The sequence below is a fragment of the Alligator mississippiensis genome, chromosome 8 (genome assembly GCF_030867095.1).
Source record: "Alligator mississippiensis isolate rAllMis1 chromosome 8, rAllMis1, whole genome shotgun sequence".
NCBI lineage: Eukaryota > Metazoa > Chordata > Crocodylia > Alligatoridae > Alligator > Alligator mississippiensis.
This window is the reverse complement of record NC_081831.1, coordinates 25696428-25723386: the sequence shown is the minus strand read 5'-3', so window position 1 is coordinate 25723386 and position 26959 is coordinate 25696428. Positions and strand designations below refer to the sequence as shown.

General features: G+C 49.2%; 1 long non-coding RNA gene across 1 annotated transcript; it reads left to right on the top strand.

Moving 5' to 3' along the window:
* Nucleotides 1–2542: 2542 nt before the first annotated feature.
* LOC132252117 (uncharacterized) lies at nucleotides 2543–10992 on the top strand. Its single transcript, XR_009463893.1, has 2 exons — nucleotides 2543–3302; nucleotides 8012–10992. It is a non-coding gene; the product is annotated as an uncharacterized LOC132252117 (long non-coding RNA).
* Nucleotides 10993–26959: the final 15967 nt, after the last annotated feature.

Here is a 26959-nt window from a genome sequence, read left to right as displayed (position 1 = left end):
ACTGAAGCAGGTTGAGAAGAAATGTTAATTACTTCTCTCTCAGCCAGAGAAACGTGCATCCTGTTCTGAGTGCCTGCTGGGAAAAGAAACACCATGAGTACGTTGAATCCACCCAGAAGCTCCAGAAAGCATGGATTCATTCTAGGCTAAACTGACTCAGAATATAAGGAGTGTAAAGGATGGTGAAGCTGGCTAGCAGCTTATTTGCCACGGAGAAGCAATAGGTGTGTGTGTGAGTATGTGGTGATCTGTTCTTGTAGCAAAAAGCCTGGCTCACATGAGTCATTGTGATGGATGCAGCCATCTCCAAAATTAGGCTTCTTTATAAACACTCTGAACTAACAAGAGAGATGCGGATAACCTGGAGAGAGTCCAGAGAAGGGCCACTCGTATGGTTAAGGGCTTGCAGGCCAAGCCCTATGAGGAGAGACTAGAGAAACTGGACCTTTTCAGCCTCCGCAAGAGAAGGTTGAGAGGCGACCTTGTGGCTGCCTATAAGTTCATCACGGGGGCACAGAAGGGAATTGGTGAGGTTTTATTCACCAAGGCACCCCCGGGGGTTACAAGAAATAATGGCCACAAGCTAGCAGAGAGCAGATTTAGATTGGACATTAGGAAGAACTTCTTCACAGTTCGAGTGGCCAAGGTCTGGAACGGGCTCCCAAGGGAGGTGGTGCTCTCCCCTACCCTGGGGGTCTTCAAGAGGAGGTTAGATAAGCATCTAGCTGGGGTCATCTAGACCCAGCACTCTTTCCTGCCTATGCAGGGGGTCGGACTCGATGATCTATTGAGGTCCCTTCCGACCCTAACTTCTATGAATCTACGAAACAAAACAGACCATCTAGGCTGGGGGGTGGTGAGCCATATGCGACCCCCTGGAGGTCTGGGGCAGCCTGGGCAGTATGTGGAGACCTTCAGAGTCTCAGGGCTGGCTCTGCAAATGCCTTATGCTCCACCTGCACACAGAATTTCTCAGGGAGGCCAGTGGCCCTGGAAATAGAAAAAAAAATGTTAAGAGCCTTGGACCACTGCCATGGAGTAGGATATGGTATGGGGCCACATGCTGTGGGACCTCCAGCTACAGCAGGACCCAGAGCCCAACACAAGGGGCCAGCAAGGCATGTGGTACCTCAGGCCCCAGGGAACAGGGGATGACTCAGGAACAACAGGCTCCTTCCTGGAAAAGTAAAGCTATCCGTTCTGGCCTCTTACCAGGGACCTGCGGCCCAGAGGCAGCCTTATCATCACAACGCAGGGGACATGCTTGCCTGGCCAACTACAGGGACTCTACTTCTAGCTTTGCTCCCACAGGGATATCCAGCCGCAGTGAACTGGGGAGTGCACAGGGGCAGAAGGGAGGCTCGGAGTAGCTAGAGCAGGAAAGGCAGCTCAAAGGAGTACATGGTAAAGTGAACTGCCTCCAGCCCATCTAACCAGCTCCCACCACTGGCCTGGCCAACCCTGCTCTAGCTACCCTGTCCTCCCCAGTCCAATCACTGGACTCCCTATGATCAAAACAAGTTACATATTGCAATCCACCTGTATCCTGGATGTCTCAACCTGTCCTGTAACAGGAGCTGGTTTCACATTCTGACCTGCGTGTTCCCATCCAGCCTTCACACCCCAGTACTGGACTAATCCTATCTTGTACCATCATCTCCCCCTCCCATTTCCTGGCAGGAATACACATTGGGCCCATGTGCCAAGTTTGGTTTATGGGAAAAGTTCATGCATCTGTTAGGTTTGATAGTCAGGCATACTCTGGTTAATGCTTCAGCAAAGCCTTTGTGTGAGCAGAATATATACTGATCAATGGTCCAGCGAGGCTGACACCTGGAGAAGCTTCTGTTGTACTGGTCAATGCGACTGAGCAAGAACAAGCTGCAGGACTCTGTGGGGAGATAAGATGGTCAGAGGAGGATGACAATGGCAATGTTGGGTGGGTCACTTTGTTAGGCACAGCTTGTTCCAAAGAGTCTTCCCGATAGACACAAAGTTTCTCCAGGGAGCCCCATTTTCCACTGTGGGGCAGAGCATGCCCTTGGACCCAGCCCCTCTTCCCTCCCCAACAGAAACCGCTTTATTTTCCCTCTCTGTGGCCATCTGTGAAGAGGCAGCTGGAGCAGGGCTTGTGCTGCGGGAGTGCTGCTTTGAGATGCCACCTCAGCACTTTCTCCAACTGCCAACAAAGCCTAATCCATCATGGGAAGAAAATGGAGCTGTTCTGCCCTCAGCCAGCTGGGTGAGGCCTCTTGCTCAGTCCTTCTTGATCAAAAGATTGTTATGAGACCAGGTGTACAAGCTGGGTGGGAAAAACATATATAGTATGTCTGGTCCTTTGAAATGGCTTCCTTCTGGCTTGGTGACGTAGCCAAAGGGTTTGCTGCTGCTAATGAAGTACCCTTTCAGAAAACAGCTAGGTTGGGAGAGCTCTTTGGTTTGCCAGGTGTGGTGAGCATGTTTGTTATTACCCTGAAATAAAATAGTTTTCTGATAGCATACTGTTAGGTTAACAATAATTTAGATTATTAAGAAATATTAGCTTTACAGCTGAATACAAGGCATGACCTGTGGCCTAGCAATGTTGCTGACCACAAGGCAGAATGATAGCTAAGCCTTGGCTTATGTTAAGTAATCATTTTAACTGTGTTAACCATTTTCTGAGTAAAATGCAGCAAGTGAATCTGTGTCTGTGTGCTGTAAACCAGATACAGCAAGGAACAAGATAACACAAAGAAGCCATTGTTCTAAGTACAGTGATCGTGTCCTTAAGAAGTATCTACTACTGTGCAAGTTTTTGCTAACCTATCATAATGTTACTGTTACTTAACTTTTAGCTTTTAGAAAGTGCTAGTTCAGCTTAATAGAAACATGCTGTTATGAAGATTTGTAAAGCACCGCCCAAGTATTGCTTTTATTAACCCTGCAGTCTTGCCTTGTTGTAAAAAGTATAAAAGAACGCCCCACCCTTGGGGGGGGGGGGGGCATTTTGCCTTTTTGCTGGCTTTATGGTCATTGCTCGAGCAAATAAACTGCAGTCAATTCTTTACCCGCGTTGTCTGGTCCCTATTGCAGCTAGACAACGAACTCTAGGGAGTTTTCTCCCACCACAATTTGAAACCCGAGATGGGACCCATCTAGCTTGGCGCCTTTGGAGACCTCCACCCCCTGACACCCCAGTGCGCACCAGGTGAGTTCACCTATTTGGGTCAGTCTCGGGAGGTGGACAGTCCCCTCAGGACCAATAAGGCAGGATCCTCAAATCGGGTAAAGGAACGGTACCGGCGAGTACCTCAGGTCAGGTATGTTTTTGGTTTCTATCTGGTTTCTGGGTTTCTGGTTTAACCTCTAGAGGTCTCTGGAAGCAGTCTTTGAGGGTATCCGTCTCCTTCTTTAAACGCTGTTAAAGCCGGCAGCCTAGACAAAAGGCGAAAGACACAGATATAAGGTAGAAATGCTGTTATAACGGCCAATGACTAGGGTCTCGGACTCAAGACGCCCCTCCTCACGGAGAAAGCCAGTGGGGTCCGAGAACACCGGTTGTTGTACGTGGACGAAACAGCTTCTAGGCAGGTAGAACTTAGGGAATAAGACTGCTTGTGCTTGGATATAATCATGGGTTCTGGCCTAGGATATTCACCCCTTGATTATATGGTCAGGAATTGGGAACATTTGGAGGGACGGGCAGAACTGTCCAAGTCTCATATGGCAGAACTCTGTTTAATTAATTAGACGTCTTATACGTCTCAGTTAGATTTGGGAAGACAATGGCCAGAAAATGGATCATTTGACCCAAATTGCCTGGCTGCCTTACGAAAGATCTTGGAGGACCTCTGCCTCGACCTAATAAATTATTGGTGTTGCAGGGCACCTCGGTGCCCCTGCTCCTATAGAGGAGAAACTGCCAGGGAGCGAGTGAGCGCGCCCTTACCTGACATGACGAGCCCAGCTGAGGGTTGCTCAGGTAATGAGCGCAGCTGCGGGTTGCCGGAGCAACCAAGCGGAGCCAGCTGCCTGTAGGGGGCAGGGCCTGGCCCTTATAAAGCTCAGGGCTGAGGCCAGGCTAGCAGTTCTCTGCCAGCAGCCGGAGAGGCGGGAGCTCCCTCAGCCGAGATATGGGGAGAAGCCCAACGGGCAAGTACAGCGCATGATAGCCCTGAGAGGATTGGGCACTATGGTTTAGCCAGAGGGCTTTATGTTTGTGTTATAGCCAGGAGGCTCTAGTTTACGTTTGGCTCTGTTGTTACACCCGGAGGCTTGGGTGAGGCTGTAGGGGTTGGAGGAGGCCTCAATCACAGGGACCGCAGAGAGTGTGGGGTGCCCTAGAGCCAGGAGGGCGCATTATTGTTCATAGCGCCAGGGAAGGCGCAGCTCGCACGCCAGTGTATGAGCAACTGGCGGCGAGGAGCGTGGCCAGTGGGTCGCGGGCGCAACCCGTAGGTTGCGGACGGGGACCTAGACCCCGGATTGCGTGTGCGGGAGCATAGCCCCCAGCCCCGGGAAAGGGGCAGTATTACTGAGGAGCCCAGTGTGGGCGCGGCGAGCCCCAGAGAGGGGGAACGCCCTTGTACGTTATTGAGTAGCCCAGTGTGGGCGCGGCGAGCCCCAGAGAGGGGGAACGCCATTGTGTTTTATTGAGTAGCCCAGTGTGGGCGCACGGGCATAGCAAGCCCGGCCGCAGGCTAGTGCGGCAATCCCCCTCAGACCAAGGCAGGGCGCTGCGGTTGCCCCTGAGAAGACAGGGAGTAGCAGCGCGGGGAGCCAGAGTCAGGGAGGGTATCCGTGCGGTTGGCCCATAGGGCTGGAGACCCGCTAGAGAGTCCCGAAGCGGAACCACACCGGCAGGGGAGGCCCAGAGTGGGCCAGACAAGAGTCCCAGCAAGAGGCTGGGCACGAGAGAGGGAGCCCAGAGTGGGCCACATTAGAGAGGAGGCCCAGGAAGCGGGTGTATAGACCGAACAACGTCCTTTACATCTGCTAGGCTTGGGGCGTGGTATTAGGGGCTGGTAGGAGCCACGCATAGCCCATAAGGCTAGGGCGCTTAGGTAGCGCCCATTGTACGGGGAGACCCACGAGGGGTCCAGGAGCTGACAGGCCCGAGGAAACACAAGGCAGCCTCCCTATTATATATTCCATCAAGACGTGGCGGGCGAGAATGGAGGGTGCCCTCGGGCCGGAGTAGCGCGGTGAGAGGGCCTCAAGGAGATCACGGCCCTCCGCGAGGACCCCGCCGTGACAATTGGTATTTATAAGACAATGTGGCTAGTAAACCTTGAGTCACCCCGACCCCTGTACCTTTCCCGAATATGATTATAAACCCATGCCCAGACCCCCTATCCCACTTGATCCGTTCATTCCCGTGCCGGCAGGGGACTTGGGAAATCGTGGGGAGGCATCACCCCGACTGCCTCCCGGCGACCACCCAAGTCCTGAGCCTGTAGATGGATCAAGGCATCCCTCTCCAGACTCAACTTCCCCGAACACTGATCCAACTCCCATAGCTAATTGTACCCGAGAACGAGTACCTGCCCCTAGCCTTCTGGCTCCCCTAAGAGCAGACCCTGTGCCTGGCGAGGGTGGAGAAGTTATCAGTCACTGGACACACGCTCCGTTCTCCACCACTGACCTCTTAAACTGGCAAGAAAACACCCCCAGGCTCAGAGATGATCCCAAAATAGTTCTAAGGTGCTTCAAAACCATTTTCATGACTCATAACCCCTCCTGGTCAGATGTCATGCAGCTTCTCGAAAGCCTCTTAACCTCAGATGAGAAGACCCAAGTACTACGCCATGCTGACCAATTTCTAGCCGATCAGCAGCATCAAAACCACTACGTGCCTAATGGTGTACCTAGGCAAGATCCAAATTAGAATTACAACAAGGAAGAGGGACAGAATGCAATACGTATGCTAAGAAGGACTAAAAAAGGCAGGAGATAAAACTACAAACTGGTCCAAAGTGACAGCTACTGTTCAGGGTCCAGAAGAACACCCTTCAGACTACTTTGAAAGACTCTGTAAAGCTATACGCCAGTATGGAAACATGGACCCCGAGACACCTGCCACTTTGCCTGTGTTAAGACTTGTATTCATAAGTCAGGCTAGCGAAGATATTAGAAAGAAGCTCCAACATGACACTGAAGGTGTTAAAAGTAAATCCATGGCAAAAATCTTAGCCATTGCTACTAAAACTTTTAATGGAAGGGAAGAAAAAAAGAAAAAAGAAAAAACAGTCTTTTAAAATCATGAAGCTGCCCGCAGCTTCAGTAATATAAAATCTACTTTAACTTCTGCCCCTGCTCTAGGGCTACCAGATTACTGAAAACCTTTCACGCTTTTTGTCCATGAGCGACTAGGAGTAGCCTCTGGGGTACTTACCCAACCCTTAAACACCACCCAACGCCCAGTAGCTTACTTCTCTGCACAATTAAATCCAGTGGCAAAGGGGGGAGTAGGCTGCCTTCAATCAGTGACAGCAGCTGCAACAATAGTCAAGAAAGCCCAGGAATTAGTCCTCGGATACCCCTTATCCTAAAGGCTCCACACGCAGTAGCCCTCCTCCTCCTCCAGAAAAATACTCAACAGTTTTCTCATCAGAGAATGAACAAATAGGAAACCACACTTTTAATGGCCACAAACCTGGTCATAGAGAGATGCAATACCCTGAATCCGGCTACCTTATTACCTCTACCCAACGATGGGGAACCAGACTCCCACGATTGCCTTCAAGTTGCAGCATTTTCAGACAAACCCAGGGCAGATCTCAGTGACTTACCCTTAAACAACCCTAACTTAATTTTTTATGTAAATAGCTCTTCAAAACTAGTCAACGGAGTTAGAAAAATGGGTTATGCAGTAGTAACTCCATTTGAAGTACTCCAAGCTGAACCACTGCCTGAGCAGTTGGGTGTGGTAGCGGACTGTGGCTTCCAGCTTGTGCCGTGCCCTGGTCCCTCACCAGGCTGCTTTTGTTTTTTCTTGGAGTGAAATGCCGAAAGTTTTTGAACGTGTACTATGAGACAGGGAAGAGTAGAACTGCTCATTTCTCGAGAGCTATATGGCATGTTAGGCATGATGTGTATTACTGCAAAAGTGTTTGTCACTGTGTGAAGTTCTGAATGTCCTGGAATGGTTTCTCTTTAGTGAGATTGTTGGGTTTTTTTTACTTTCTGTACCTGATCTTTTGTGAAATAAAGTAGTTAAAAAGGATAGAATATGGCGATTGCCAGACAGAAGCAGCCCTTAAACCTTATCTATAACAACTTCACCAAAGCAAGCATTTAAGTTGCAAAAAACTTGCTGCTATCACTAATAGACTGTTCTACGCACCCAGAGTCTACCAGGAAGCAAAAAGGCTTTTAGAACACTGCAGTATATGCAAAAGTTTAATATCAAAGGAGAAAAATCAGGACCCCCCTGGAGCCTGCCCCTGGGCTTATACTCCCTTTGAAAGACTACAAATAGATTTTGCAGATATGCCTGAAGACAATGGGTACAAAAACCTCCTAGTAATTGTTGACCAACTCACGGGGTGGGTAGAAGCCTTCCCCACCAGAAGAGCTACAGCACAACAAGTAGTAAAAATACTCCTTAACGAAATTATACCCAGGTTTGGTCCTCCACGTATCATTGAAAGCAATCAAGGATCACATTTTACTGCTGACTTAAATAAAACACTGGCCAGCTGCCTAGGAATAAAATGGAAATTCCATACCCCTTGGCACCCAGAAAGCTCAGGACAAGTAGAAAGAATGAATCAGACCCTGAAACAAAAATTGGAAAGCTATGTGTTGAGAGCGGGTTAAAATGAACTAAGACTCTCCCACTGGCTCTTATGTCCATCAGATCCACCCCCAGGAGAAAACTAAAGCTCAGCCCTTACGAGCTGCTGTTTGGACACCCTGTTCCCCAACATTCCCCCTTTCTACCGGCTCACACTTCTTCTCTTTTAGGCAATGAAGGACTCTCCTCTTATATTTTATCTCTACAGTCTCAGTTAAAATCTCTCCATAGGTATGCTGCTTTAAGCCAACCTTTACCTGCCGATGTTCCAGCACATCGCATCCAGCCTAGAGACTGGGTGTATGTGAAAACTTGGAAACGGTCTTCCCTTGAACCTAAGTGGCAAGGACCGTATCAAGTCCTCCTCACCTCCCACACCGCCGTAAAAGTAGCAGAAAAGGACAACTGGATTCATTATACTCGTACAAAGAAGACAGAAGTTTCACCAGAGCTCAGGATCAGCTCCAACGAAAGCTTCCCTGACCTGGAAAAGGGGAAGCCAGAAGAAGACAACTGCGGACTTCGCGGGAGCACCGCACAGCCACCTGACTGCGACAAGGGTGAGCCAGAAGCAGATGAAAAAATAAAAACAAACACCTCCTGGACCTGCAGCCCATTAGATAATATAAAACTCAAACTAACCAAAGTCCAGTAATGAACTGTCACCCTTTTGAGGTCCTGCCCAGCCCAGAGAACACTGAACTCCAAGTACTGCATCCTTTAGACACTTTTGGATCAGCCAAAACCAAGCACTTTGAGACTATAACATGCCCCAGAAGAACAGTTATTGGAGCTGCAGGGTTGTTCATACTGTTTGTGATGATTTTTGTTATAATATGGCTTTTATAACTATGTTATTTCTAATCTTTCTCTTTGCTGGAGAAATAAGTCTTTCACAGGGGTCAGCTATAGCTACCAGTTGCTGCAGATGTGCTAATCCTGGTGCCCGAGGTTTTCCTGTCTGGATAAGCGATTCAATCGAACTCTCTGAAATAGACGGGAAGGTCAACATTGCCCATTGGTATCCTCCCTCACATTACTGTAGTTCAGCAGAAGTTCGAGTATTTACTTATGGAACAGAATATTGTGTAAAGCCTAGCCACCCAGTTTTCAGACAATTTGCAGTGTCTCCTCACGCTAAGGCTACTCTTAAACCTACTCTTGCCCATATCTCTGATAACAATATGTACCTCCAATACGTTGAGAGAGCCGCTAAAGCAGAAAACCAAAGTAACTGTTAGATGTGCAGTCATTTTCCTCTTCACACCCAAGGAGGAATTCCCATGACTCCCATCCCCTGGGGCCCCATCGAGTGACTTTTAAACCCCTCTAATAACCAAGCTTGGGACCAAAGTCAGCAGGAGTTCCTTTTAGTAAAGCCTGTTGTTGAAGATTGATGTTTTTATGTAAACTGCTCAGTATCAAACTGCATCAATTTAGGCACCAGCATATGTCACCACTATTTTACTAGTTCAATTGGAGGACACTGGCGTAATAATGATACAGCAACTCCTAACTATTGCAGCTCTTACAGTGATTTCTACAGCGGCAAAAACTTAACCAAGGGCACTAATCCTATCTGCACCCCCATCTCCTCTTCAAATAATACCTTGTGGTATTGTTTGTACGCTGATACCTCCCGGGGACAATGCTTCTTCAATGGAACTGCAAATCCTTCCTTTAAATCAAAGGGTGAGCACGGAATGCTTGAACTAGGAAACGGTGGCTGAATACCTCCTAAGTATTCAAACCTTGCTGCTTTAAAAGGACAATACTGGGTCTATGGCTCCCACGCCTATCATAAATCCCTGCCAAAGGAAAAGGTATCTGCTATCCAGCAATGCTAAAACCCTCTACGTCCTTCGCCACGCACCTTCCACGGGGCAGGTGGCGAAACAAGAGGGATTTGCAAGAAAGCCGTGATATAGTAAACAAATATCAAAAAACTCCACTTACCAAAGGAGTATTACTTGGGTGTTCTTTGGCAGGTATACTCCCGGGAATAGGCACTGCATGTCTTGGAAGATTTACATTACGCCTCCAAGCTGTGATAGAAATCATGGCTCACGAATTCAGCAAAGGTCACAAAGACCTCTCGAAGGCCGTTGCTGCCTTGGCTGACACCCAAGAAGACCTCTGACAAATGGTAATTCAAAACCGTATAGCCCTTGATTTTCTCCTCGCTGCTCAAGGGGGAGCTTGTGCGGTTATCAGACCAGAATGTTGTGTATGAGTTAACAGTTCTTTTACCATAGTACAAACCTACCTCAATGATGCAGCTGTCCATATCCAAAAAGCCGAAGATATAGCTAAAATCCCCAAAGATGCATCTCTTAGCTGGCTTACTAACTGGTTCTCTTCCCTTACAGGATGGCTTAGACCTTTTATGCTAAGTATAATTGAAATAGTTATAACTATAGTCTGCCTGGTATGTTGTTTTCAGTGTTTATGCTCTCTAGGACAACAGTTTATGCAAAGGCAAGTAAAAATGTATGGTCAGTTTGTACAAATATCCAGCAACATTCATCAAAACCTAACCCCACAGGAATTTGAGTACCTAAAAGTGTGTTCCAAAATTCCCTCTGGAAAATTGGAACAAAGGGGGGACTTGTGGTGAGCATGTTTGTTATTACCCTGAAATAAAATAGTTTTCTGATAGCATACTGTTAGGTTAACAATAATTTAGATTATTAAGAAGTATTAGCTTTACAGCTGAATACAAGGCATGACCTGTGGCCTAGCAATGTTGCTGACCACAAGGCAGAATGATAGCTAAGCCTTGGCTTATGTTAAGTAATCATTTTAACTGTGTTAACCATTTTCTGAGTAAAATGCAGCAAGTGAATCTGTGTCTGTGTGCTGTAAACCAGATACAGCAAGGAACAAGATAACACAAAGAAGCCATTGTTCTAAGTACAATGATCGTGTCCTTAAGAAGTATCTACTACTGTGCAAGTTTTTGCTAACCTATCATAATGTTACTGTTACTTAACTTTTAGCTTTTAGAAAGTGCTAGTTCAGCTTAATAGAAATATGCTGTTATGAAGATTTGTGAAGCACCGCCCAAGTATTGCTTTTATTAACCCTGTAGTCTTGCCTTGTTGTAAAAAGTATAAAAGAACGCCCCACCCTTGGGGGGGGGGGGCGCCATTTTGCCTTTTTGCTGGCTTTATGTTCATTGCTCGAGCAAATAAACTGCAGTCAATTCTTTACCCGCATTGTCTGGTCCCTATTGCAGCTAGACAACAAACTCTAAGGAGTTTTCTCCCACCGCACAGGGTAACCTGCCCGCCAGGCGCTGAATGGCAGCAGTACGGTCCAAGCCTGAATTTAGACATTTGACACGTTTTTATCTTGCCGCTTGATGGTTCCTCTGTGAACACGCTTCCCACTCCCAAGCATTAGTAAACTGTAACAGGGTCTCATAAAGGTGGAACTCAAAAGCAATTTTAGGGAACACCGTAATGGTCTGTAGCCCCCCCCCCCCCCATCAAATTTTCATAGGCCATATCTACATGAGACATTGACTGCACAGTCATTACTGTACAATAGCAGAATTACTGTTCAGTAGCATTGCTCAATGGCTTTTTCATGATGCTGAATGCGTAGTCACTCATTACTACTGCACACTAGCATCACTTCACACTTCCTGCCACAGGACACTAGCGTCCAGTAGTAATGAGCTAATGCACCATTAGTGTCTCGTGTAGACAAGGCCACTGGTATTACTGTTGACAGGACCAGATTTCTCCCCTGGTTCCATGTAGGAAGCACTTGGTAGCTAGTGGGGACAAGGGAGCTGCTGCCTCCAACTTTCCCCTCTCCTTTCTGCTTAGTGTAAGTGGAAGTCTGACACAGGACACTGCTCAGCTCTTGCTACTGCCACTCCTCACCACAGCTCAGGGGCTCTGCTCCCCTGGGGCTGCTCCTGGCACCGCTCCTTGTCACCAGTGGGGATGGCTGCTCCTCTCCCTGTTGCTGATACCACCCAGCTCTTTTACACCTTGGGCAAGCTGATGGATTTCCCCTCTTCTAGGATCTAGTGAATACGAGCCTCACCAAGATCCAGCCTGGGGAAATGTACCCAGAGATTCTCCAAGGATTTCAGTTCTTTTAAAAACCAAATGGAGAATAGGTCTCAGCCTGAACCTGCTGTAGGGCTTTGCACAGCACAAATCCTCTTCCAAGTGAGGCTCGGTGACAGACTGCAGTGCCATCCTGGGGGCAGTCCTGCCACAGGCCAGGGTCCAGTCTATCTGGCTTGAGGGAGGGCAACATTGTCCAGTAAAAGAGGTGCCCTGTCTCCCCTCCTGGCAAGAGCAACTGGTATCATGTCTCCCCTTGGAACACTGCTTTTTGAGGCTGGGGACAGACATTACACATAAACCTGTTTAAGTGATCAAAAACTAGTTTAAGTAGAACAGATGTTCTGTAACAGAACAGATGTTCAGTGCGCATAAACCAGTTTGAAAATGGCTGAAACCAGTTTGAGATAAACCTGGTTGAATGTAGTATCAGACCTAATTGATTTGGGTCAAATCGGTTTATGCAATGTCTGTCCCAGACCCCTTGCTGGTTTAAGTTAAACCAGACTCCTCCAGCATCCCAGCATGCTCTCTGGGCTGGGCGGGGGTCTCTACTCCACAGCAGAGCTGACCCCTCCCCTCTGCTCTGTCCCCAGCACCTCCCATCCCAGCACTGCCTCCCCAGCTCTGCCAAGTCAGGGCAGTCAGCAGGGGAGCCCACCCCCCTGCCTCACAACTCTGCTGAGCAGGATATGCATGCACCCTCCCTAGTCCTGGGGTGCTTGTGTGGCCTGAAACCAATGGCTGACCTCACCTGGAGGAACTCTGCTTCTGGTTTTGCTCCCACAAGGAGATCCAGCCCCTAGTGAGCTAGGGAGTACACAGGGGCAGAAGGGAGGCTCAGAGCAGCTGGGGCAGGAAGGGTAGCTTAGGGCACCACATGGTAAAGTGAATGGCTCTGGCCCTTCTAACCAGCTCCCACCACTGGCCTGGACAACCCTGCTCCAGCTGCTCTGCCATTCCCAGCCCACTGCCATGCTCCAGCACCACCCTGCAAGTCTCAGGGCCTCAGTATGCCCTAGGACATAGCAAAGGAGCAGGGAAGGGAAAGACAGCAACCTCAGAGCACCCACAGTCCAGGCTTCCTGTGTGGTCCCACCCCCTCACCTGAGCTCCTCCATCCTCTGCCTCTTGAGCTCAGCAATGTGCTCACTGCACTGGTGTGCCTTCTCCTTCAGCCACTTGCTCTTCTTGAAGATGGCAACTTGATCGTGTGCATGTGCCACACTTCATGCACCTGGTGTTCATGCACCTGGTGCTCATGTGCCTGGCACTGCATCTTGTTTGTGTGCCTCAGCTGCTGGCCCACCCTCTCCTCTGACTGCTTCTTCTCTTCTTCAGTCTGGTCCTACTGCACTTGCAGGAAGATGCCAGGGCTACTGACAGGTGCCAGCCCAGCCCCATGCATGGACAATGACTGTCCTCCCTGGCTACAGGCTGGCAAGGTGATGGCCTTCCTGTTAGGGGCTGCTACGCCTCTTCGCCTGCAGACACATCTGATCAAACCCAGTTTTCTCCACAGCAGCTTGTGCTCCTCAGGTTCATCTAGAGCTGCAGAAGACAGGCCTGATGCTCCAGATGGGTTGGCAAGGGCCCTTGTTAGAGCAGAGTCCCAGCAAAGTCAAGGCCTGAGCATGGTCTGAGTTAGTGTGACAGGCTAGCTGGCAGTGACCTAGCCTAGGGGTTTTGAAAGGGCAAAAGATGATTGGAGGACTTGGGATTCCCTTTCCTCACCAATCAGGCCCCAGAGATTCACCCCTCATGTCCCCTGATTGGCCCCTTGGGTCACCTGGAGGGGGATAAAAGGGGCAGCACGGCTGACTCAGGGGAGACCAGTGAGGGACCAGGAGGAAGGAGTGTCAAAGAGCTGGCAAGAGCTGAGCCAGCGGGGCAGGAGCAGTTGTCCCAGAAGAGCCTGAAGGAGCAGGACCTGCAGGCAGCAGTTGGACCCTCAGCAGCGTGGCATGTGGCTGGCAGAAGAGGCTCCCCCCTGGGCTCCAGGATCCCCTACAAGAGGCTGTAGGCAGCAGGAGAAGCTTCCCTGCTCCAGCGAGGATCTGAGCAGCGACCTGAGGGGTTCCCAGCTCGGCTTCCAGCTCCTCCAATCAGAGGCCAGGCAGCTCAACGTGAACGTGAGGCTGGGGCTCCAGGAAGGTCAAGACCCCTAGCAGCTTAAAGTAGCACCAGCACTGGTGGCTGTGTGGCAGTGTTTCTTCCTATCATGTGGGAGATCTAAGTTCAAGTTCCATCTTTGGTGACTTGGGGTGAGTGAGCTAACAAGGAAAAATTCCTCTTGTAGTGGAAAGGGGCTGTTGTGTTCTCCCCTTCCAGGTATCTAGGCCCTATATTTCTTTCTCCTTTGACATTTTGTGCCTTTTTATATTTCCCCAACCAGTATTGTTTGCTCTGCTGTTTGTGTTTTATATTTTGTTAACACTGTCTTTTGTCAATGATTGTAAGTGTCTAACCTTTGTTGAATCCTCCCCCCTTGGGCCATTGTAGTGTCCACTATAACCCCTGATTATGCCTGTTATGTTCCCACTATTGTTCCCTCATTAAAAGGTATATGGTTAAGTCCCCATTGGTGGTCTGGCTCTGCTCTATAGGGGGAGGAGAGTCCCTACACCTCCCACAGCGCTTGTGCACCTGCTTTGATCCCTTCAGTTGGAGAGGGGGTACCTTTTGGAGTACCGCCTGGGTTACATTAGCATCCAGCTTTGGCCCTGTGGCCTGTGCGATGGACCTGCCCTGTGCTACCCCTGCTGCAGGGCAGAGAACCCGAGAGCAACACAATTCCCTACAGCTGCTGAAGCATGGATAGTGGAGGTTTCATCAATTCATAGATTCTAGGGTTGGAAGAGACCTCAGTGGGCCATTTAGTCCAACCCCCTGCCCCAGGCAGGCAAGAAAAGGGTCACCAAACATGGGATCATGTGATCCCAGCCAGGTGCCTGTCCAGTCTCCTCTTGAAGACCCCAAGGATGGGGTGAGCACTATCTCCCTTGGAAGCTCTTTCCAGATCCTGGCCACTCTAAACATGAAGAATGTTTTTCTAATGTCCAGTCTAAACCTATTCTCCAATAGCTATGGCCATTGTTCCTTGTTGTTCCAAGGGGTGCCCTGGTAAACAGATCGTCACCCTGGTAAACAGAGGTGAACCTGTCCCCACAACACTCTGCTCCCTCATGCTACTTGAGGCTCTGCTCAACCTTGACATAATCCTCCTGGCTCCACACAGTCAGGCTGTGCTTCTGGGTGTGACCTGCTCCAGCCAGCTCTGCTTCTGCACGGCCTCATCTCTGCTTTCTTCTGCATGGCCTCTTCCTCCTTCCAGCACCACTAGCGGTCGGTCCATGGCCTCCTGATTCCACTAGGCCTGGAACGTGTTCTGCCAGAAAGGAAGCACTGACTCCCGCTGCTCACTCGGCAAGGAGCTAGGCTGAGATGCTGCCCCTCCAGGGAGCCAGCCCAAGGTACTGGGGCTCCCTTTGCCTGGCTCCTCTCACAGCTCTACAGAGCCGGCTGGAGTCTCTTCCACCTGCCCCCATGTGTCATGCTTGCTGCCACAGCAAAGCAGGGAGGATCCAGCCAAGCTGCCTGATCTGTTGTGGGTTCAGCAACAACACTCTGGACACTGCCTGCTGTGTTGAACTAACACCCACTTATTACTATAACTCTCTGGAATCATATCCAGGTGGATCTTAACAGCTGCCCTCAGTAGATGTCTGCATAACTGATAACTGCTCTGACTTGACCCAGTCCAGTCCTGTGGAGGGACAGGAACCAAGGATGCCCCTGGCTCCACATGGCAGAGAACAGGAGTCCCCAGTGCTGCAAAACTGCCAGGAAGTAACAGAACCTGCAGAGCTGAGCACCAGGCTTTGGCCTTAAAGGGACAGTGCAAGGAAAACACAGTAAGACACAACACTGCAGAGCCTGGGTGGAGCCAGCAATGGCGGGAGCTGCAGACTCCATCTTACATGGAAACTGGGCTGAGCTGCAGGGAGACATGAACTGGGGGGTTGTTGCCTCGTGGTGGTGTAGGAGATGCTGCCACATGGCAGTCCCAGATCTCACAGGACCTGCAGCTGCCAGCCAAGGAGCAGGGCAGGCCTCGGGGCCCACAGCTGGGAGCAGGACAGATCGCTGAGCCTGTGAGGGGCAGGCAGCCGGGGGCACAGGGCTGCACGAGCTGGGTAGCACAGCAGGGTCCATCTCCCTGGAGTGCAGGCTGAGGGGCTGGTAGGATGGCACAGCCCTAGCTCGGGCCTGGCTCTCCAGTACACCTGGCTCTTACCTCCACCCCACCAAAGCCTCCAGGCCTGGCTACATGTTGGAGATGGCCTCTCAGGAACAACAGCACAGTGGAGGGCCCTTGCCTGGCCACAGGCCAGGGTCAGGTCTGTCTGGCCTGAGGGAGGGCAACACTGCCCAGTAAAAGAGGTGCCCTGCTCCCTTCCCTGCCCCCGGGGCCGTGCACACTGCTGGTCTCCTGGCATGTGGATTCTCTACTCAGAAGGGCATTTACAAAAGGCGCCGTCTGAACCTTCACCCCATGGGGTTGGGGATTCTCCCTTCACCCTGGGAGAAGATCCCAGAAGGGCTCACCTAAGGCTCCTTTGCTCTTTGTGGGGGAACAGGCAAGGGCAAGATACCCTTGCCTGCCTCTCCTTCCAGGGCCAGGCAAGGAAAGGCTTCTATGCATCATGCTGGCTCACCAAGGCAGCAGAACAGGTTTATGGGGGTCTCCATCATCTCCCCATGAGTCTTACTGAACTACCCTTCCCCTCACAGCAGTGCTGGTAGAGTGAAGTGCTGAGTCTGGGGTGCCTGGCCAGCTCCAGGCAGCTGCTTGTGGCTGGCACGTGTCCACAGCAGTGGCTGCTCTGCACCTTGGCTCATTTCTGAGTCCTAGACGTCACCTAGCAGGTCTGGATTGGTCAGGCCCCCTTCTTTGCTGAGCCAGGTCAAGCTGGATGGGCCTTCTCTCTTCATGTTGTGTCACGCAGTGCAACTGACCTGAGACATAGATGAAAAGCTAAAGGACAGAAGAGAGGAGCCAGAGGAATGTGGATTTTAACCCAGTGCAGCACGTGGGTTCTGTCAATAGACCTGAGTTGGGCTAAGTCTACATGTGTCACCTTTTGCTGGGGAAGCCTGGGATCCATTCTAAAATACCTGTCTTTTACACTCCCCAGGGACACTGTTTGTTCATAAGATCACAATCACAAGCCACTCATGAAATTCTCCAGCGAAACCGCCATTCTGAATGCATTGATTACAGATTGGCCCCAGGGATTAACATTGATGTTGCACTTGATAGGAAGATGATTTTGGTGCAATTATTGGCATTTTTCCAAATATGCGAATAAACCAAAGTGCATTCAACTTGGTGTGTCGTGTGTCTTCAGCTCAAAGTCCTCCATGTGCTAAGATGAGCCTTTTTGGTGAGACCTGAGCATGGGCACCAACTTTGTTTTTTGCTGGTGGGTGTTTGCAAATATGAAAAAAAAAAAACCCAAAACCCCGGCGCTTTACTTTTAGTACAGTACACTCCCATGCCAAGCACTGCACATGCCCAGAAGAGGCAGCATGTTACTTCAACCCAACTCTGCAGCATCTGTAAAGATCAGACACTTTAGTGAGGTGTTTTGGTGCTTTTATCTAATAGCTGATTGAATCAGCTTTAGCTAAACGCACCAAAAAGCTTTGCTGAAGTGTCTGATCTTTACAGACGCTGCAGAGCCAGGCTGAAGTCATGCACTGCTTCTTCTGGTAAAGCGTGGGGCTTTTTTTAAAGTCTATAAGTGGTTCTGTGGGTGCTGAGCACCCACTAACTTTTTTTCAGTTGGTGCTTGAGCCCCAGAGCACCCACAGAGTCGGTGCCCATGGACCTGAGCATGAAAGCTCTGCCCTGGCTGACTTACCCATGCTTGTTGCATGTCGCAAGCTAAGCCATGGGTGGGCAATTATTTCAGCTGGAGGGCCACTTAATGAGTTCTGGTGACCTGTTGAGGGCCAGATCCTTCTCTTCTCTTCTCTTCTCTTCTCTTCTCTTTCTGTCCCCCCTTCCCCTCCCTCCCTCCAGGACCCAGAGAACACCAGGAGCCCTGACACTCAACTGTGGTACCAGATGGGGACTTCCACCATGGCAGGCAGGCAGTGGCATCAGCTGTGGGCGCAGCCACCTGGTTCTGGAGCCCTGATGCAGAACCTGCCAGTGATGTCCACAGCTGACACCACCTCTTGCCTGACACAAGGCAGGCTCCTGCTGGGTCCACAGCTCACACCGCCGACAGGTTCCAAGTCAGGTCTTTGAGTGCCGGAAGGACAGTGACATCACTTCTTGATGCCGCTGGCAGGTTCTGTGTGAGGGCTTCTGAACCTTCCAGCAATGTCCACAGCTGACAGCGCTGCTCACCTGCTGCAGCCAAAGCCTCCGCCCAGGTCCACAACTGATGCCACTACATTGAGAACTGATGCTACTGGGTGCAAGCAGTGCCACCTGCCTGCCCACTGTCAGCATGGTGGAAACAACCTTTCCCACCGGCCCAGCACCTCACAGCAGCAGGAGTCAGAGACACCAGCTGCCCGCGGACCAGATCCAGTAAGTTAGTGGCTGCCAGCCTGCAGGCTAGATTGAATCTGTTAGCTTCTTGCCCTCTTGAAGGCTCAGATCAAGCATTGCCTATGCTTATCTAGGGGAAATAACATGATCACCACGGTGGCTTCCTAGTTGCTCCCAGGGAAGACCACTCTGCTTGCATGGGATAGTACCTTCATAGGTGATGCATAGTTAACCTTGGCTTTATACCCACTTTATGGAAATGGGAGACTCCTCCCTAGCTTGCTCCTGGGGCCTTATGGCTAAGGGCAAGAAAAACTTGGGGGCATCGAAACCCCAAGCCTCCAGGCTTGGGCCTGCAAGTACAATGCCCGCCAAAGGTTTTGGGAATATCTGAAACCCCAGATGGGGATGGAGGATGTTTTCTGGTAGTAAGGCCACTTATGGTTCTGAACTGACTCACAGATTCGGAATTGATTTGGCCGATTTGCCTGGGAATACAGAAAATTTAAAAAAACAAAAAAAATCTGTTGGCGGGCCACATCCAACCCATAGGCCATATTTTGCCCACCCCTGGTGTAGGTGCAGCTGTCATCTTCCCTCCAGGGGGAGCCAGCTGGGGAAGGGAGTGCTGCGTGGCTCCCTCCCTGTTGCTGAACGACATCATTACCTTAGTAGAACTTGCGTTTGAACGTGCTCAGTATGTTCGGATCTTAAATGTTTACAGGCCTTTGCAAGATTCAGCATGCAGTGATTGGTGGAATCGTAGCATGCCTGTGGTTGAATTCTGTAGCCATTAGAACATTTTCTTAACATAAACAATTCTTAGGAATCTCCACTCTGGGCTGTACTTTAACCCTAGATATTAGCTGACTTTTGGTTGTAGCCCTTGACAAAAGCCATCTTTTGGAATCCCCTTGATCACCTGTTTGAATTTTTCTGATAAGAATGCAGTTATCTACTGATAACAAGACAATTTACATACACAGTGTGTATGGGATCTTCAGTATCTTGTGGACAATGGACTAGATCTAAAAAGAGATGCAACAGAGCACTGATTTTTTGTACAACACCTCATTTTAATTGTCTGGCCCCAGCATTGCATTTCACAGAACTGAGTCATGTGTCTTAGGGCGTGGTGTTCAACCTGCCTGTGGACCCCTGGGGATACACAGACTATGTCTAAAGCGTCCGTGAAAGATGACTATGAAAATAAAGTTTCAGATCCCAGAAAACATTCCATTTCCAAAGGGGTCCACATCTTCATTTAAAACTTTTTTAGGGGTCTGCAAACCAAGATAGGTTGAAAATCACTGCCTCAAGGTATAGCTATGCCACTAAGCACACCCTGCTTGCGTGTTACCATTCCACCTTTGCCAAACCCAGAAACAAGGCACTGAAAGATGCCCTGGAGCCTCCCGTGTTTGCTGTCTGTCTGTGTCTCTTTCCAGCTTGCCTGAGGGCTGTGGTTTCTCAGGACCATGACAGAAGCAGTGAAGGCACATCCTAAATTCTCCATGCTGTGCATGGGGAGAGTGAAGAGGCTCAGAATGGAATTTGCAACAGTCAGCCCAGTTAACAGAGAAATACCTAAACTGGCCTGTAGGAAATGTTGGGGACAGGACCAGATTATGACATGCTGGGGCCCTAAGCTAGGGGTTCCCAACCTTTCTATGCCACGGCCCGGCAAACTGTGGACTGGACGTAGCTGCAGCGCGTTAAACTGCGGACCGCCGCACAGAGCCCCACGGCCAGAATTTCCAGCCGGAACTCAAGTAAAGATACTTCTACCTCCTGGGCGGGAGGGCAGGCCCAAACCTCAATCGCGGCTGCCATGGACCCTGCAGCAGGAGTCGTGGCCTCTCTGCCCAGCTCGGTGGGGCCACGGTTTGCCAGTCCACAGTCACTTCCGGTCCAGCAACGAGAAAGGCACTTTCTACCATGTCTCTAACTGGAACAGCCATTGCGCAGTGTTTTGTGTCTAGCTGAAGTACCGCGTCTGGTGCAATGTCACCAGCCTGCCGGCCTGTCAGGAAACTGTCTACAGCTTACTTCTATCCATAGAAATGTATTTCTGCAAGTGCTGGGTCTGGTTGGGGTGGGGCGGGAAGCGACTGGTCAGGCCAGCTTGCAGGGGTGCAGCCTGGCTGCTGCGGATGGGGCCCACGCAGGACACTCTGGCTGCTCATCTACATTGCATGAGCTACGTCAACTGCGTCAGCTACGTCATCCTTTTGCACATATTGCTGCCACCCAGCTTCCAGGGCAGGTACAACTGGAAGCGGGGCCATAGCCAGGGGCGGAGCCACAGCCTTTGCTTGAGTCACGTGGTGGTGTGGCTGGAGGCTGCTGGGGCTGCCTCAGCCTCTAGACCTGCCCCTGCCCCTGCTCTTGCCCCTGCCCCTGCAGTTGCCCATCAGGCTGCTCCAGTGCCAGGTAGGGTGGGCCTGCGGGGTGGTGCTCCCAGCATCCCCAAGGAGCGGTCGGAGTCTGGGCAAGGAGCTGGACTTTGCCCTCCCCTAAATTACACACTTCCAGAGATGGAACTTCTCTATGGGTTGCCTGTTCTAATACTTAATCAGCCTCTTAGTGATAAAGTTCTTCCTGATATTCAACCTAAATCTCACTTGCTGCAGCCTAAGCCTGTCATTTCTTGTCATGTCCCCAGTGGACACCTAATAACCCTTCCCATTACTATAATCCTTTTAGCATTTAAAGACTGTTATCAAATCGCTCCTCAGTCTTCTCTTCTCCAAATGAAATTATCCTAGTTTCACTGACATTTCCTTGTATATCAATTTTTCAAAACCTCTAATCATTTACATTGCTCTATACTGGACTATCTCCAATTTGTCCACTTCTTTCCTGCAGTATGATATCCAAAACTGGACACAGTGCTCCAGATGAGGCCTTGCTATGATAGCATGGAAAAATTACTTCCTGTGTCCTGCATATGACACTTCTGTTAATACTATTACCGTTTTTGTAATAATACGGATGACACTTACTGAGCTTGCAGTCTGCTGTGCCCCCAGATGTTTCTCTGCAGTACTGAAGCTTCACCTGTCATTCCCCATTTTATATTTGGTCACTTCATTGTTCCTTCCTAAATGTAGCACCTTGCACTTGTGCTCACCAAATTTCATTCTGTTTACTTCAGCCCATCCTTCCAACGTGTTCGAGCCATTTTGAATCATAATCCTGTTCTCTATAGTGGCTACAACATCACCCAGCTTGGTGTCATTCACAGGTCTAATAAGCATGCGCTCCGTTCTGTCCTCCAAGTTATTAATGAAGATATCGACATGTACCAGACCAGGGACACCTTTCATCAAGGCCACGTTGTCAAACATATGGCCCACAGGCTGGATCCAGCCCATGGAGCTGTTCTGTACAGCCCACACGGCTACTGGTGGGCCAACAGAGGCTGAGAGCATGGCCTGCCAGATAATGTGGGGCCCTTTGGCCCCACTGGCCATGGCCATCAAGTTGCAAACTTTGCTGCTACCCCCAGACACCTCCCCCAGACCCACTGCTGCTGCCAGATTCCCTCCATAGCCAGCAACCCCCAACTACTTGTTACCTCCAGACCCCTCACTGTTGCTGGACCCCACCACCACCATCATGGTGGCCATGACAGCTGCCACATGCCCCATACTGAATCTGTCCTGCAATGATCCCTGCAGTCTGGATCCAGCCTGAGGCTCCAGGTAACTTTAACTCCACTGATCTAGATCAGAGGTGGCAAACATCCAGCCCACAGGCTGGATCCAGCCCACAAAGCCATTCTAGTCAGCCGTCAGCAATAGGAGGGCTTGGCCCACACACACTTGTCCTATGTCCCCTGTTGCTGGCCCCAGCACTGCCTCAGGGCAGGGTCACCAGCACATGCCCTGGAATGGAGCCTGTGAGGGGGCACATCTGGGGACATCTTGCCTACTCGCACCTCTGCCTCTAGCTGGCTCTTCTCTTGCCTGCCATGCTTTGATGTTTTCATAATAGAAAAAGAAAAGGGAGGTGAGATGTTATCCAAGGATTAGAAACAGCTGGATGCTGGAGATTCTTTTCACAAGCCTCCACATCCCCTACACCCTGCTCCATACCACACCCAATTGGATTTAAGTTTATGGTCCTATCACACAAGTCCGAGTCCCAAAGACAGTGTGCACCATCTAGTTCTCAGGTCAGTCTGTCTCTGGTAACCTTCTGCCTCCAATTCACATGCAGTAAACCCTGGGTGGGTTCCCCACTTATCACCATCACCAGTAGCAAATCAGGTTAATTATCGAGGCACCAATCCAATATTAGTCTATTATCCCCCAGCTTATCACCTCAATCAATTATCTTCACAATTCATCAATTAATAGTTTATTACCTGCCAGTTTATCAATTCAATCACTTACCTTGGTAATTTGCCAACCAATAGTTCATTGTACACCAGTTTATCAAGTCAATCAATTATCTTCATAATTCATCAATTAATAATCTATTATTCAGCCTTATCAACTCAATTATCTTCATGGAAAAGCTTACCCATATTCACTGGGCTCTGATCCCCTTTGCATGCTTTGCTCCCTTCAGGACTGTCTGACCGCCTCCTCACTCATCAGCTCCATTCCCCACAGGTTCATCTGATCCTGCCAGCTGCAATTAGGCAGCTGGACTTTCCTTCCCAGATTCTGGTTCCAGCCCCAGCTCCAACTCTGGCTCCGGCAGTGCATCTCCACACAGCTCACAGGGTGTTCTGCCTAATTGTGCCTTCCCCTCTCCAGGGGTACAGCAAAAGTGCCAGCAGCCCTTTGTCTAGCAGAATTCCCAGGGACCAACACGAGCTGGCTCCCACCATACATAGTGGTGGGGGCTGCCCAGTGTCTCTAGTGGGTTATGGAATAGAGAAAATCCCACACAACTTACTGATTCGTTTGATGCACTGGCTGGGGGAGTAGTTAGTTGATTGCACGATTTCACAATGATTACACACTTAATTCATACAACACAATTTTATTTTAAAATTCTTTGCTACACATATAACACTGCTTAGCTTTAAGAAATACCACAAACATTAAGAACACAATAACTACAGATATCAGAAACAATGCTCCAAATGCACTTCCTTCTCAAGCAATGCTATAAGAATTAGTATTACAAAAACAACTACAATTACAACTCAAAGTTAAATTTGCATCAAAACTATTATTTTCATAATATACTTACAATCCTAGAATTCCGAGAAGCCAAACACCTAGATATGCTTTCATTCCTCAGTAGTACAATTTAATGGGTTGGCCTCAGTAGTACAGTTCAATGGGCTCACCTCAGCAATACGGTTCAATGGGCTGGCCTCAATACTGATAGGACTAAGTCCCCTTCCTTCAGTCCCTTTCGGGTGCTCCGCAGCTTCAGCATGAACTAAGAGATTCGTGTTCACAGAGAGGGTGGTTCAGGTGATCAGTCTGATCCAGCCTACACTTGTGATTCTTCCTTCGTTGTTCTGCAAGTGAGGTTACCTCCAAATTGGAACAGTAGGTTACAGTTTTTATTGAGTGAGTTGCCGTCTTGGGCCCCTCCTACCCAAACCTGTCACTACTCCCAAATTTGGGCTCAGATCTTACTCAACAGATTTCTGCTGGGTTCAGTTTCTTTTGTTGATCATTTAATTACTTTGAGGAATTTTCCTTTCTTTCCAATCTTTTAAAAGGCTCCTAGGTTTGATTTCTCAGAATGTGGGATGTTTGCTTAAGGGTCATTTTTAGGTTAACTTTGTTAAAGGCCTCTAAAGATAAAATTCAAGAGTTAAGACTTTGAGCAAAGTCAGGTCCTTCCGCACGTAGACCAAAACAATGGCCTAGATAAGAAGATAAATCTTGTCTTCTTCCTAAACTGGCTAATGGGCAACTATTATAAGCATTCAAACTATTTCATTCAATATGACACCCAGGTTAACCTCTCTGATCCCGGTCTGCACCTGGGAGTCTGTTCCCAAGTCTCCAGCATCTGTGCCACCCTGCCAAGCACCCCAGATAAGGTTCTAGATGGCATCCTGCCTGGCAGGTGTGTCCTGCACTTAACAGGGTCTGGGACTGGTGCCCTGTTACAAAGACAGGGCCAGAGTCACCAAACAAAGCAAGCCCCAGACTGGAACCACCAGGTGCCCTGGGCCATGGCTGGAGTCAGAGCTGAAGCTGCTGCTGCCACTACCACATACCCTGGGCTGGAGCCAGAGTTCCCAGTGCATGCCCCATGCTGGAGCTACTGCACAACATGCTTTAAGCTGGAGCTGAAGCAGCCAGGGTGTGCTCTGGGCTGGAGCCACTGCCCTCTGCCCCAGCCTGGGGCTGGAGTGGAAGTCATTACTACCGCTGTATGCTCAGGCAGATGCTACCCCATGTCCCTGGCTGGATACAGCCAGAAAGGAGCCTGTGGTCCAGATCTGGTCTGGGGCATGAGGTAAGTTTGACACTCCTGATCAAGACTTATTTCCTCTGCTTACTTATGAGAATATCACAGGAAATTACATGAAAAGCCTAGCTAAAGTCAAGACAAGGTTTTTTGGGTAAATCTGATATCTTTTATTAGACCAACTAAAATAGCTGGAAAAATTCTTCTTTGCAAGCTTTCCGGTACAAACACCCTTCTTCAGGCAGAGGGAGCATCTGCAGTCGTTACACGCTCTTCCTGGATGGGATAGAATAGAAGCCAGAGGCCAGCATGCAAGAATGCCAGTCAATGAAAATGCAAATTGTCTGACTAATAAAAGATATCATCTCTACTACGAGTCCTGATTGTTTTTTCCTTTAGACCAATATGGCTTCAACCTGCATACCTGACACATGGAAGATACCGAATTTTAGACAAAATTTTAAATGAGATCTTCATATTTTCCCAAGTAGGAAGCAACTGTGACCACCTGAAACCTGAGACACTGCTCCTGCCTTTGTTTCAAGGTAATTTGCATCATCACAGCACCTCACAAGAGGTGAGAGACTCTATACCAGCTACAGGGGTTTAGGCTGTAGCCGTGTTGGTCTAAGGATATAGGCAGGCAAGGTTCCTTGGGTGAATTTGATATCTTTTGGGTTGGTCTAATAAAAGATATCTATACCAGCTATGAACTGACTGCCCAGAGGAGTTTTCTATCTATTGACTCCTCTGTGAAATCCTATCAAATACAAAGTTTCATTTCTACCCAGGAGAACTGTTACAATCTTTTCTCCAATGCCTGATGTGTTTGTGCTCAAAAGCTTGCAATTAAAGAAATGTTTTTGCAAAAATCTTGTTGGTCTAATAAAAGATATCATCTATACTACAAGTCCTAATTGTCTGACTGGCATTCTTTCATACTGGCCTCTGACTTCTATTCTATCCCATCCAGGAAGAGCACATAACAACTGCAGATGCTTCCTCTGTCTGAAGAAGGGTTTTTGTACCCAAAAGCTTGCAAACCTTGTCTGCCTATGTCCTTGGAGCAACAGGGCTACAACCAGCACCCCTTGCTAAAGTCAAGGCATATCATATCCTCTGCTCCCAGCTACATTCAAGGCCCTTCACCTTGTTGTAGAAAGAATTTAGGCTGGCTAGGCATTGTTAGCTGTTGACAAACCAATGATGGCTGTTCCTTTCATCTTGCTATCCTCTAGGTCAGGGGTCAGCAACACAAGGCCATTTTGCTTGGCACACCACTGCCAGCCCAGGCTCTAAGCAGCTGCTGCTAGTCACAGAGCCCAGGCTGCTCCTAGCAGGCGGCTGGGAGGCTGCAAGCCCTGCTGTAAGCAGACCGGGCTCCGTGGGCCAGCTGCAGAAGGCAGCTGCAAACAGCTGCTCTGGGCTCTGGCATGTTGGTACTCTGGCACCTTCCAAGGTAGACATTGTGGGTTTTTTGGCACTCCAGCCAAAAAACGTTGCCTACCCCTGCTCTAGGTGCTTCTACATGGATAGATTGTTGGGCTTTTTATTTTTTGCCTTTGTTACAATGGGCAGGACATTTGCCCTTTTCCAATCTCCTGGGCCCTTGCTTGGCCTCCAGAAGTTCTCAGAGATAGCAAATAATGCAATTATCTCAGCCAATTCCTTCAGGCCCTGCTGACTGGAAAACATCCAGCTTATCTAAGTAATCTACTTTCCCTGCTCCAGGCTATCTGGCCCAGTGTCCTTGATACTAACCATACTTGATTGATAGCTGACCTTTATTGTGAAGAATTGAGCAAAAAAGGCAGTAAAGCACTTTAGCCTTCTCTGCATCACACATTATTAGTTTTCTATCCCTGTTCCACAATTGACCTACATTGTCCTTGGTCTTCCTCTCACTGCTAATGTATTTATAGAATGCTTTTTTGTTGCCTTTTATGTCCCTTGCTAGCTGCATCTCAGTTTGTGCCTTGCCTTACTGGTGTTGTTTCTATATAACCACACTATAGTATACTCTTATATTCTGCCTCAGTAATATAGCCAAGTTTCCACATTTTGCAAGCTTCCTTTTTAAAATTTCAACAGCCCATGGTTTAACCAAGCAGTCTCCTACACTTCCTGCCA